Source organism: Montipora capricornis, unplaced genomic scaffold (assembly GCF_036669925.1).
Source record: "Montipora capricornis isolate CH-2021 unplaced genomic scaffold, ASM3666992v2 scaffold_420, whole genome shotgun sequence".
In the NCBI taxonomy this organism is placed as follows: Eukaryota; Metazoa; Cnidaria; class Anthozoa; order Scleractinia; family Acroporidae; genus Montipora; species Montipora capricornis.
Genome location: NW_027180152.1, coordinates 30,001 through 42,500, shown reverse-complemented (window position 1 = coordinate 42,500; position 12,500 = coordinate 30,001). Strand labels below are relative to the sequence as shown.

The following is a 12,500-nucleotide window of genomic DNA, read 5'->3' as shown; positions in this document are numbered from 1 at the left end:
CGTTCCATGCGCTGCACTACATGCTTCTCGATTTGAGCTTCTACTCTTAGAATACGGTTATACTCGACAGACACGCCAAATCTGTACAAAAAGTTTACTATCTCCTTGCTTCTTATAGCCTGATGAATGGCTAAACCAATAGCAAGTTGCTGCGGCATTTCTTTTCCGGCTCCTATTACCTCTGACTTTTTGTTTGTCACTTGACGCTCTGTTAAGGTCATTGAAATGGTACTCTGTGCTAGGCTTACAGCTTATCTGTGTACTTCGATAACACTCTATAAACTTGGGATTATTGGAAACAAAAAACATTTTAGAAAGGAACTCCAATAAGAGGTGCCACTCTAATATCACGTTGGCAACTTTTTTATACTCAATTTAGAGAGAGTGATTCCACAGCCTTTGAACTGGTATAAAGTGTTATTTGAATGTGAGACCTTACCTGACGTTCATGCTTTGGGACCTTGAATAACCCATCTGAAAAAGCAGTAGAGCTCCTTTGGCAAGTGTTCGTTGCGAATGTCATCAAATCGGCCGGTAAACACCCAACTCTTGCATTTATTGATACATTTTCGAAGCATTCCTGCAGTATCGTAGATAGACGTCATTCCAGTGTCTTTGGATTCGGCCTCTTCATGTGATAATATTGAGTTGTCCCTAGTTCCTTTCACAGTAACACGTTCTGGCTCATTTACACGTTTTGGACTATTGTTTTGCATAACGCATATATTTTTGGCATAAAGATGGAACTTATAAAAGGAATAATAGGTACGTGTGAAAAGAAACGTGTTTAATATATCACACATATTTTTGATAAAGTATAAATAGATACGTGCCTCGCCTCATAAAGTCAGAAGAGAAGGCAACCAGAATTGTAAGTAGTTTTCTTGTATCCCTTGGCTTTTCTTGTAGTTAGTTGTGTTTTGGAAAACTTTGTAACTTGTCATATTTTCTTTCCTTTGTAGTTTGACAAAAACGTAAAACATAGACTTATTAAACTCAGTACTTGTCCAAAAATCTGTTTCCTCGACGTCTCTTCCGAAGTGATACTCATATATCCAATTCAGTCAAAAATTCTGTTCAAGAAAGGAGCAGACGACGACGGCACAAGCTCAAGAATCCCATGGTTCAAGTCTGAAGCCCACGAACGGCCGAGAGAACGACACAAACTCGGGACAAAAGGCAGTGAAAGCTCAGGACAGCAAAGAATCATGCAGCATTCAGGACAGTCGAGTTTGTCAGCCAAAGAAAGGTAAAATAATTCCTTATTCGTTCAACGAAACAAGAAACAAACGGATGAAGTCAGTCGAAGACAAGTTCAGGAGTTCCATTAGCTGTTGGCTCTGTGGAATCCGACAATCAATTGAAGTTTGAAAACTGTTGAACTGAGATATGTGAGAACTCTTGAACTGTGACATTGCTGTTTATTTCCTAAGACTCGCAATAAATTCCAGTTTATATGTAATTTCAAGAGCTTTTCGGATTTTGATTCCTTACGATAATTATCGCGAGCAATAGTTAAAATATTTTTTCATTACTCAATCGAAATCTATAAGTTATCTAAGTATACAGTACAACGTACTACACTGTTAGTAAGTTTAAGCAATTAAGTCGCCAAATAGTTGCGTGGAAAAATGCCTCCTAAGGTTGACGTAACAACGCTAATTGCAAAAAGGGACAGTGCAATAGTCTCTTTACACGATCTTCTCGAAGAATTTAACGTGCTTTTCGAAATCCAACCAGTGATAAGTATACTTGAAAACGTTTACAAGGAAGTAGAAATTAAGTACAGAAGCGTTAAAAAGCAACAAGAGGCAATTGCAGAAAAGTTGTGTGAAGCTAGCACAGAAGGCGCGGAAGAATTAATGAAAGCTAATCGAGAGCTCGGAGAAAAAGTCAAAGTTGATTTTCTACATTGCAGTGAAAAATTCGCAACTTATCAAAAGGCGTGGAATGTTAAAAAATCGTCCGTAGAACGCAATGCGCTTGATGTTATGGCAGAAGCAGTGACAAAAATGACCGAAGTGTTGGGCTCGCAAAAGAACCCTAATCAAGGACTTGAGAAATTGTCAGTTCCGACATGGGATGGCAACAGGAAAACTTATGCCACTTGGAAACGCGAATTTACATATTGGATGATTAAATACAAGCAAGACGATGACGAACAGCTTCAGCAACTCCTTTTGGTCCGATCAAGTCAAGCCAAGTACGTCCATAGAGCAGGCGTGGAAAATTCTAGATACGGAATTTGGTGATGAAAGAAAATTAATGGACACGTTGTTGCATGAAATTACTAATCTCAGACCTGTCAAAAGCGACTCATTCTCACTTTCTCGTTACCCATCAAGAATCCAAAGCTTCGTAAATAACATGGAACAAAACTGTTGTCCTGTAACAAGTTCCTCTGAAGCTCCCTTTGTCATGTCACAATTACTGTCCAAATTAGATTGAAATGACAGTGTTGAATTTGGCCGCGAAATGCAACGCACGGGTAAAGGAGAAAACGTGTCAAATCTGATTGATTGGCTGCTGAACGAAGCAAGTCTACGATCGCGCATCGAAAGAGAAACTAATTATCAACGAAGTAATTCAGGCATTCGTTCCGATAATCATGCCAATGAAAGCGAGACAAATACCGATGAGAAATGCCCGCTTGGATGCGAAATAAGACACCTACTTTCAGCATGTCCCACTTACCAAAAGGTAGATGTAAACCGAAGATGGGAAATCGTAAAAGAAAACAATCGTTGCAGGAAATGCCTAAGAGCTCATCACACGAACATTTGCAAAAAACCTGATGGCACTACTTGCAACAAATGCACTCGACGCCATCACCATTCCTTACATAACGAAGACACGTCAACAAGAGAATCCAGGCAAGATCCTGAAAACGCAACAGCGTCAAATACAAGCCAAGAAGCCTGTAATTACAATATTCAAGGGAAAAGAAGCGTTCTCACTATTTGCCCTGTCCAAATGGTTAAGATAAAAGACAAAGACGGAAATTGCATCGAAGTATTAGCTATGCTCGATAGTGGTTCAAACACAAGTTTCATCTCGAAGAATGTTGCAAAGAAACTCGGGATTCGTGGTTACAAAACACATCTCACGATGAACCTCGCAGGCGGTCAAAAAAAGTCTGAGGAATCAGAGCTCATCGATCTAGCTGTTTCCTCGACTCTGGAACAAAGCGTTCAGAAATCTATGCAAGCTTATGCCATTAACAAGCCATGCAGTTCAGCAAGAACGGTCTCAAGAACGGCATTAGAAAGTTATCCTCATTTAAAACCAATCTCAAACAATTTGCATTTATCAGGCGGAACAGTAGACTTGTTGATTGGTACAGATTTTGCAGACACTTTCAATGATGTGCATGTGATCTCAGGGAAAAGTGGAGAGCCGATAGCTAAACGAAATTGCTTCGGGTGGTATATCATCGGACCATTTGCTGGTCCAGTAAATCAGCAGTCGACAAGAATTAGTTCAGTGGATGTTGGAACAGTCAGCGTGCTAGAGGACACGAAGAAACTTCTAACACAAGATTTGATGGGAGTAAGACCAACCGAACTTTGTACATGTAGAGATAGCGATCTCCAGGAGAACAAGTTTATCAAATCGATTTCGGAGTCCACCAAAATCGTCGACGGAAGGGTACAAGTTCGAATGCCTTGGAGAGAAGATGGACCTCCAAATGAATCTAACTACGACGCTGCTTACAAGAGAATGATTTCCTCTGAAAACTCTTTCAAGAAAAAGGATTGCACCGAAATAATCGACTCTGAGGTACAAAAGCTGGTAGAACTAGACTTCATCACGGAAATACCCCCTTCAGACGTGAATCACAATCAGCCAGAATGGTATCTTCCTTTACAAGTGGTGTTCACCCCCGACAGAACAACCCAAGTCAGACTAGTATTTGATGCAAGTGCGAAAGGCCCAAACGGAAAATCCCTCAATGACCACCTGGAAAAAGGACCGAACTACGTTAACAGTTTATTAAACGTGTTAATGGCTTGGCGGTATGATAATGTAGCATATACCGGAGACGTCCAAAAGATGTTCAACCAAGTGATGATCCATCCAGAAGATCAAGTCTTTCACCGTTTCCTATGGAGACCAAACGAAAATGAGATGGCTAGAATTTATCAGTGGAAAAGGTTGAACTTCGGAGATAAACCGGCCCCAGACATCACTGCTGGAGCTATCAACACCTTGGCAAAAGCTTGCCAAGATCGATTCCCAGAAGCTGCTGAAGAACTCCGTAAACATGTCTATGTCGATGACATTGGAGGATCTAAAGAAAATGAAGAAAGAAGCAAGCAAATGACAAACGAGATAGATTCCATACTTGCCACAGGCTGCTTTCAAGTCAAAGAGTGGAACTCGAACAACCAGAACATTGATCAGTCCGATCAAACTGTCGTGGATTTTCTTGGTCACAAGTGGAACAAAGCAAAGGACACATTTTCTTTCAAAAAGAATGAAATTGCTATAAGTGAGAGTCCAATCACAAAGAGGAATTGCCTTGGATATCTTGCACAACTATGGGATCCAATAGGACTCGTAATCCCAACAACCATCGAGTTCAGAATTGCTCTACAAGAACTATGGAACACAGGTTACTCTTGGGACGATATCCTCCCAGACTCAATCCATTTAAGATGGAAGATGAATGTTCAAGTACTTAACCAACTTCTCAAGTACGAATTCAGTAGAAAGCTCAAACCAGACGATGCAGTTGAATTACCAGAAATCCATGGATTTTGCGACGCGGGAGAGAAAGCTTATGGCTCAGTCCTGTTTCTAAGATGGAACCTTTCTAATGGAACTTACACCTGTACACCAATCTTGGTTAAAGCATTTGTGTCCCCATTGAAGAAGAAGTCAACACCTCGTTTAGAACTCATGGGATGCCTCTCACTCGCGAGAGTATATAAGACATGCAAGGAAGCATTAGAATTTGCTGGAATCAGCAACTGCAAAAGAATGTTCTGGATAGATTCCCAGATCGTGTTGTCATGGCTAAAAATCTGCCCAAGAAAGTTCAAGCCATTCGTCTCAGTTCGAGTAGCTGAAATTCAGGAAACGATTGACCCAGAAGAATTTCATTTTGTTAAGTCAAACCAGAACCCAGCCGATGCCTTAACCAAAGGGATTGCGCCAGAAGCCTTGGAAGACTGGTTAAAAGGTCCCAAATTCTTGAGGAAGCCAGAAGAAGAGTGGCCCGCCTTCAAAGAAAGCTCACCAAACAATGAGGAAAGGAAGTCATCAGATACGAAATGTGTGCAAGCCACAGCAACGGAGACCTTCCACGAATTTGTTCAGGACCCAGTTGATCAGACGCAAGCTGTCGGAAACCCTATCATGGAACATTTGATGAAATCGTGCTCAACGTTCAGAAAAGCCAGGAAAGTCATGGCATATGTTTTGAGGTTTATCAGCAACGCAAGAACAAAAGTAAAAAATCGAGACGTAATATTACTGAAAGAGTTATCACAAGCAGAACTTTGGCTGTCTAAATGGAGCCAACAAACCCTGGACAAAGATAAGATAGACAAAAAGTTGATTCCATCTGAGGACGAGCAAGGATTATTACGCGCACACGGAAGGCTGGAAAATATCAGATCTCTATCAAACGAGCTCCGCAATCCAATTATCCTCCCGAAAGGACATCAACTAGTTCACCTTCTTGTCTACCACCTTCACGAAAAGCGAGCTCATTGCAGCAGCAAAAGCCTCATTTACGAATCCAGACGTCGTTTTTGGATTATAGGCGTACGTCACATGGCAAAGCATCTTACGGCAAAATGTGTGACCTGCAAGAAGTTAAGAAGAAAGCCATTAGAGCAACTGATGGGCCAGCTCCCTAGGCTAAGAGTTGCAGTGGGATTCCCAGCATTCTGCAACACAGCAATTGACATGTTTGGCCCGCTGCAGATCAGAGTTGGTCGGAAAACATTAAAGGAAGCACACGCAATTATCTTTTCCTGCATGACTTCTAGAGCAGTTCATCTAGAGTTAGTAACAGACAGAAGCACAGATACATTTCTCATGGCCTTCAGACGGTTCACGTCCATGAGAGGAAATCCAAACAACTGTTGGTCTGACTGTGGAAAAAACTTTATTGGTGCTCAACACTACTTAAAGGAAACCATGCAAGAATGGGACATCCCAAAAATCCAGAGTGCCGTTTGTGAAGAATTTTTTTTTGTACGTTTCACTGGAACTGGAATGTTCCACGAGCCAGCCATCAAAATGGTGTAGTAGAAAGTCTTATCAAATCTGTACGAAGAGCACTGGAAGTTTCGTGTAAGACCCAAGTCCTCACAGAAGAACAATGGAGAACCTTTCTGGCACAAGTCACCTGTCTCGTAAATCAGCGACCGCTTTATCCCAGTTCCAATGGTATTTGGGAAGGTCCACCCGTCACGCCAAACGACCTTTTAATCGGGAATCATTTTCCACCTCCTGTGCCAGAAGAGCAATCAAAAGTGAATCCAAGGGATCTCGTTAGGAGCACTGAAAAACGTGTACACGAATTTTGGAACTGTTGGCTGAAGTATTTCGCACCAGACCTGCTACCCAGGAACAAATGGTACCGAAAGAGAGAGAACCTCAGAGAAGGAGATCTTGTTTTGGAGACGGAACCTACTCCCAGAAAAACATGGAAGATGGCAGTTGTACTCGAAACATTTCCTGGCGATGACGGACTCGTGAGGAAAGCAAAGATAAAAACAGCAAATGCAGTCTACGACAGACCTATTCACAAATAATGCCTAATTGCTACCAAAGAGGAATTAGATAACCCGACTTAAGTAAATAAACACGTCAAATTAAGCTGTTCAGTCTAATTAATGGAAATTTAATTATACCTCCGCACTGGGGGGAAGTGTTTTGCATAACGCATATATTTTTGGCATAAAGATGGAACTTATAAAAGGAATAATAGGTACGTGTGAAAAGAAACGTGTTTAACATATCACGCATATTTTTGATAAAGTATAAATAGATACGTGCCTCGCCTCATAAAGTCAGAAGAGAAGGCAACCAGAATTGTAAGTAGTTTTCTTGTATCCCTTTGCTTTTCTTGTAGTTAGTTGTGTTTTGGAAAACTTTGTAACTTATGTTATTTTCTTTCCTTTGTCGTTTGACAAAAACGTAAAACATAGACTTATTAAACTCAGTACTTGTTCAAAAATCTGTTTCCTCGACTTCTCTTCCGAAGGGATACTCATATCCAATTCAACTATGGAATTCAACATCAGGAATTTGTCTTGATATCAGCTGCTTAAGCGTCTTTCTACAACATGAAGAAACCGCCACATCATTTTCGTGTAAGACATCTATGTACAGGACTTCGACAGGCATGTTGATCGAGCGGGACAAGCAAAATGTCCGCAATATTGAGGGATTGAGCAATAAAGTTGACTCTCTTTGCCATTTGATGAGTGAGAGGAACCACACCGAGCAGAATGAAAAAACGTTAAAGAAGAAAAGTACTTCTAAGGTGCATGTCCCATCAAGATGCAGGGTAAGTGTGGGTTGTTTGTTTCTTTAAACAGTTGCATTTTGTTATTAAGAACTTATGTAAGCTTAAAACTAGCCTGCAAACGCAGTCAAAGCATGTTCGTTTCTATACGTCTGCGTTCACGGGCTTAGCTCAAGACCGGTGTTTATTGGTTCAGAGGAGCCAACTTAAAGTGCCACTGCGCTCAAAAATTAATTCTCTTTTTTCTTAAATTTTGAGAGTATGTTTTCTTGGCATTGGATTGGCAAAAGTTTAGGCTGTATTTTCATGCAGATCACTGAGAACTGAACCGAGAATGGAGGACGTGTGAACATGAAATTTGAGCTTTTATACTGTTTTGCATATTTCTTAATTAAGCTGCTTTCACACACAATACACTACAAGTCTTCTGGTTAATTTCTTTTCAACCAAGCTCTCAGGTGCCCACCTGTAGCCAAGGAATGGGGGGCCATTAAAAATAAAACGTACTCAGATTAAATTGGGCTTTGACTGGAGACAAAAGGTTAAAATGTTGCCACTCAATTGTTAAACAAGAACAGTTTCAAAGTTGATGGTTGATGTGAAGAATTATGCTGGTCGAAGCCTTGTTATCCACCAAGGCAAAGTTCGATAACACCACCAAGATCAGCATATGTAAATATTCTTTATAATTATACTGTGCATTCTATCAAACAAAGCTACAAAAGAACTCTTTCTTTCAAATATCATCAGAAAAGTCAGTAGCTGCAAAAGTTTGGCCAATTTCTCTGCGACTGTTAGTTGTTTGGCATTTTTCTCCCGACGGTGTACTCCTGAAAGTTAATGAATGATGCTTTTTGATGCTTTTAGAATATTTTTCTATCCTGCACATGTAATTTGCCAATTATTTGATCAAGAAGATGTCGCAAAAGTTGAAAAATTTCTCCACTTTTCCTCCATGATCATTTTGTTTTTAGTTGTTCAACGGGCATATAAACCATGTAATCCCCATGTAGTCTTTCTCGTACTATTGATGCCAGTGTAGTGAGCTATCGACAGATCGACCTGTTATCAAAAATCAGAAGTTCCTCTCAACCATTGAAAAACATAAAAATATTTTGAAAGAATATTACTTACTGGCTATTGCTGGGGGTTCAAAGTATGGGAGACGTATTGACAGCTTACGTCTTTTCAATTTCCAATTCAAGAACTGGGTATTGCTACATAATTTTGAGCATGCCCTTTGGTCATACAGTAAATTTACATTTGAGTCCTGATCCACAATCTCGGACAAAACCTGTTGAGACAAAGTGTCCTTTTTGGTACTCCAACCACTTATCCAAACGTTCAGCTTAAAAGCCGCCCTTTCCCCTCCCCCCAAACTCAATGTTGCCTTATCTTGGTCGGAAATATACTGTAGAACATATGGCAATACTCAGCAACATTGACTGAGGGGGAGGGGGAGTGGGAAGGGGGGAGTAAGTAGGGGTGTGTCAAAATGGAGGTGAAATTGTGTCACTGTCTCAACAGTTTTGTCCGAGATTGTCTGCGATCGCATAACCTAAAGAAATAGCATTAGTTCTGTGGTTTTTCAAACCAGGGCAACAATTTTGGAACAGTTCAGTAAGTGTGACTCGAGATATAATTTTGTAAGGAAAAATAGCTAATTAACCTCATTAGTGACGTCACAAAAGGAAAGAATTGTGTGTCCTTACACTGCAAGTATGGCTTTCCGGAGAGTAATTGAGGCGAAAAGACGAACTTATGCAATGTTTGTGTATCCAAAGGATGTGTGGCCAAACAACATAGCTCTCTATCTACATAATGAGAGTTTCTACCACTAAAGCAATTTAGTAGACCTAGCAAGGGGACCGCAAGGGCCAAATTGATGCAACAAATGTGAAGGTCCTAATAGAAGTGGCACGGAAAAGGGTGCTAAAGTATGCAGCGGCGGGAGAGTCATAAAAGTTATTATTTTTCAAGAGCTATGGAAAAGGAGTCCTCCGGTGCACTCAGTATGAAAAAATGAATGGTGAGTTGTTTGCTTGCTTCGTGGAGAACAACTATGACGCCATGTGTATGCTGGCCAGAACGGGAACATCCCCGTCATGGATTCTGAGTCGAGACCCCAGTCAAAATTGTGTCTCTGAACAAAATATGTTGGAAAGCAGGGGTTCTCAGCTATTAAACATACTAACCAGTGCCCAGAAGCCCGGACATTAATCCTAGAGAAAACTTGTTTCATTTAGTGAAGTTAAAACTTCACAGAGAGGCGATTAACTTCAACATCAGGAAAGAAACATACCAGCAATTTTCCACCCGTGTGATTAGAACACTGATGACATTCTCAGTAGAAACAATCAAAAGCTACCAGACTTGATGGATAATAGAATATTCCGAGGAAAAGGCTACAGAACAAAATATTAGAAGCTATATGTCTTCGACAGTTTCGATTTAAGGTGTAAAACGCACCCTTTGAGAAGCCTGAGAAACGCACTTACAAATAAATGGAATGCTCTAACTCAATTATCATTTATTTACTCAACGACCGGATGATCGTAAATGTCACGAACGAGGAAGGAAAATTTACTTCAAATTGATATTCTGTGGATGTTTCTGGTCAAATTCTTATTTAATATGGCTTTCTTGAAGATTTCGTACCTATTTACACGATTAACAGCGAGTTTGAAGCAAGTTTCAACGGTTAACAGCGGTTAACGCAACATTTTTAAGGAGAGGACTCTTTCAATTGCTTGTTTAAATGCGAGCGAAGTCTGTTAACCGTCAAAAGCTCTTGTTAACCGTAGCTATATTTCTACAGCTCCTTTCTAATGACATGTTAATCGACTCATGATTGCTGAAAGACTTTATAGACGTTAAATAAAGTCGCTGGAAGACACCGAGTAAATTCCTTATGTTACTCCCTTGGGATTTACTTTCCATCTACAGGCCATCATGTCGCTTTGACGATCATCAATTTCTCCATTTTTAACAAACATTATGGGGCCTTTAGAGTGAAAGATGTTGGTCTGTCTCTATATCAATAGAAATGTCTTGTTCAAACTGTGTTTTTGGTGCGGGTAAAGGAACAACATGCCCCTCAAACAGTAATAAAAGATCGCGCCAAGAAATATAATAATTGGCGACTACCGGAAGTCATTTCAAAAAGATACATTAAAATCCGCAACTCTCTATAAGATTTTGCTCAAGACAACAATTCCAATGCTTAAAACATGTCTTAGCAACCTGTCAAAAAATGTATCTTTTCAAATAATTACTCATTTTTCGTCTTTAGAAACATAACGTGTTACAGACAATCTCGGACAAAACCTGTTGAGACAAAGTGTCCTTTTTGGTACTCCAACCACTTATCCAAACGTTCAGCTTAAAAGCCGCCCTTTCCCCTCCCCCCAAACTCAATGTTGCCTTATCTTGGTCGGAAATATACTGTAGAACATATGGCAATACTCAGCAACATTGACTGAGGGGGAGGGGGAGTGGGAAGGGGGGAGTAAGTAGGGGTGTGTCAAAATGGAGGTGAAATTGTGTCACTGTCTCAACAGTTTTGTCCGAGATTGCAGGTAAGCTTTGAACAGTGTAGCAATAAATTAATCACATCTTTTGAACTGGAATAATAATAAGCATCTCAAGTTAGTATAATAACTTATTGACTGTGCTACTTCAACTTTAAAAGTATCTCAGACTGAATTTCGTACAATGTACAAGTGCCTTTTGGAAGATGATGCTACCTTCCAGGGCTTTTATCTGGAGGAAAGGTAAGTTACTGAGCCTTCATAAACTAACGCTATGTGATAAACATAAAGGGTCATTAGTTACATTGCAAATGATTCAAAACCAGTTTTGAAATCTGAGCACACGTTGGCCTTTGTTTTCTGTCTCTGAAATTTTAAAGGTGTAGTTGTGTTTTTTCATGGCAATTTATGTTTACCAGTAAATGAATTTTACCAATTAATTTCGTATCTGCCATTGAGCACAAAGTGTCTTTGATTTTTTATGTGTTGCTTAAATAGAGTGTACGCTGCCCCTTTAATGTTTGATTCATAGCTTCTCAAAACAATTAAGGCAGCTTCCCTTCAGAAATGCAGCAACCCCTTTAGAAAGGGGTTTTCACCCTGGTACAGTGCTCAAAATTAGCAGTTGTCCGGTCATCCCAGACGACCAGAAAGTTTACTGGGTGACTAGTTTTTGGTAAAATGAAAAGGTTGGTTGCCAAAAGAAAAAACAATGGACAACCCAGCCAAAAATAGAAAATGTATTACATAAGCAGCACCCAACTCCCTCAACAGTTTACTGTTGGTCAATATCTGACAGTAGTGTAAAGTTAAAAATAATTAAGTTGTTTTCAGTTGAGCATTTTCCTGTGTTTTGAATATCTGTGGCTTTTACAAAAACTTGTCTGATAGGAAAATTCACATGTGTAGCTGGCGATGGACATTGAAGACTCCATTTAGAAAATGCTAAAATCTAAACCCAGACTTCCACAAAAAATAAACCACTGGTGCACTGCTCTGGTAGGTCCTAAAAATATATTCTAAAGACTATTTGCAAGTATGGTTTATTTACAATGACGTACATTTGTATTTTAGTGCTTCCTCAAGTCGCAACAAAGCAGCATTTGATTTGGTGGTTGAGGCCATAAACAATGACCACGGGGTCAACTACTCAGCTAAGAAGTTATTTTCATTGTTATTTGTTGTGAGTTGTATTGGTAGTGATGTCTTTCCAGTTCCAACCTTGATTCTCATACTTTGTGAGACAACCCCTTGACATGTATCATGTTTATTATACCCTGGCCCCTCATAGGTGTTCTTTTTGGAAGGTGGGGGGGAGGTGAATCAGGTTTACTCTGCTGATCCTACCGTGAATGAAAGCAGTCACATCCTGTACAATACATCAGATAGCCCTAGTATTAAATACAGTGTAAATATTTGGGTTAAGCTGAGCTACTCTTAAAATTTAACGCGTTTTCATTGCATTTTATCAACAACTTCCAGGT

General features: G+C 40.0%; 1 long non-coding RNA gene across 1 annotated transcript in view; it reads left to right on the top strand.

Moving 5' to 3' along the window:
• LOC138035546 (uncharacterized) overlaps positions 1-12,500 on the top strand; it is a 44,577-nt gene that overhangs the window by 14,135 nt on the left and 17,942 nt on the right. The window contains exon 2 of the long non-coding RNA XR_011129609.1: positions 12,091-12,500. This exon is cut by the window's right edge and continues 108 nt beyond it. This is a non-coding gene — a long non-coding RNA (uncharacterized lncRNA). The remainder of the gene's footprint in view (positions 1-12,090) is intronic.